Raw genomic sequence first — 1,234 nt, 5'->3', positions numbered from 1 at the left:
GTCTGTTTGGGGGGACCTGGGCTCAAGGGAGGGGATCAAGAATGTGATTTAGCTGTGCAGCTTTGTCAATGGAAATGCCACATTCACGACTCCCATTGCCAACTCAGAGGCAAACAGACCATATTCATAGGTTCATGCTCGATTAGGGATATTGTAAGGGTGGTCCCCCAGGAAAAGAGGAGGTTTCAGGTTCCCTGCTCCACCCAAAGGAGGATGGACCTGAGCGGGGAGGAGGAGAATCTGGAGAGGAGACTGAGGAGGATGGAAGCAGGATGGAGAGCCAGAGGGAGACCAGAGGGAGGCACATGGAACAGAGAGACATGTGAGGAAGTGGCTCTTGTTTCTTGGCCCTGGGCTGGGTGAAACAGATGTGGGTGAGAGACCCGTGGGGAGGTTCGCTATGACTGCGTTTATCTTGATTTTGATGTTGCTCTTTTCCTCCCAGATAACAAAATCTTATGTTCATCATTCACTCAGGATTACGAAGTATCATTATCAGGGGTTTTCACCTGTAAGTGATTTTCATTTGGAAAAAACCACTATTTTCAAAGTACTTATAGGAACCTTATTAAATGTAGAACTAGGCTGCAAATTAAACATGCTTCTCTTATTCAGAACACGTCTTTAAAACTGAGCAAGCTGGAAGGTGCATGTCCTGAAGATATAATTTGTGATGGCTTGTTTTTTATTTCTAAGGGAGACCAGTCTGACACCATCAGGATTCTCAGATCAAGAAGAAAATGACTGCAGGGACTTTGACCACATGTTTCCAGTACCTTAAATGTGTTCTATTGTCTTACTGGGGTGACATTTGAGAATTTGCTCTGCATCATAAAGAGCATATCACACAAATGTTGTGCACCCATCAATAGTCCAGTTCTCTGTTCCAGACACAGAAAGTCATGATCACACAGTCACCGACACGATCAGTGCTGGGATACTCTCCCCTGAGCTTAGAGTTCCCTGATTTTGTGGAAAGGGGAGGTTGTGCTGCCTTCTTAGTTGGGGAAGGATACAGGCGGTTACTTTGCTTTCAGAAATTAGAGCTTCTCGGGCCCTCCCTGGTGGCGCGGCAGGTTAAAGCACTGCGCTAAGAAGCTAAAGCCACTTCCCATGAGTTCGATTCCCACCTGCCCCGAAGGAGACCACATGGCGCGGCAGACCTCTCCTGACCCGCCCGCTGCTCCCCTCAGCAGTGTACTTCGTCCATCTGCCTGTTCTGCTCCCGCCTATG

At 47.9% G+C, this 1,234-nt stretch overlaps 1 protein-coding gene across 1 annotated transcript in view; it reads right to left on the bottom strand.

Annotated features, from left to right (window-relative positions):
* Positions 1-1,234, bottom strand: part of CAP2 (CAP, adenylate cyclase-associated protein, 2 (yeast)) — a 141,352-nt gene that overhangs the window by 17,827 nt on the left and 122,291 nt on the right. The gene's annotated exons all lie outside the window — the stretch shown is intronic.

Source organism: Condylura cristata, unplaced genomic scaffold, assembly GCF_000260355.1.
Source record: "Condylura cristata isolate star-nosed mole 26May11 unplaced genomic scaffold, ConCri1.0 scaffold00037, whole genome shotgun sequence".
Lineage (NCBI taxonomy): Eukaryota > Metazoa > Chordata > Mammalia > Eulipotyphla > Talpidae > Condylura > Condylura cristata.
The sequence above is the reverse complement of the archived record's forward strand: the minus strand, read 5'-3'. Positions and strand labels throughout refer to the sequence as shown.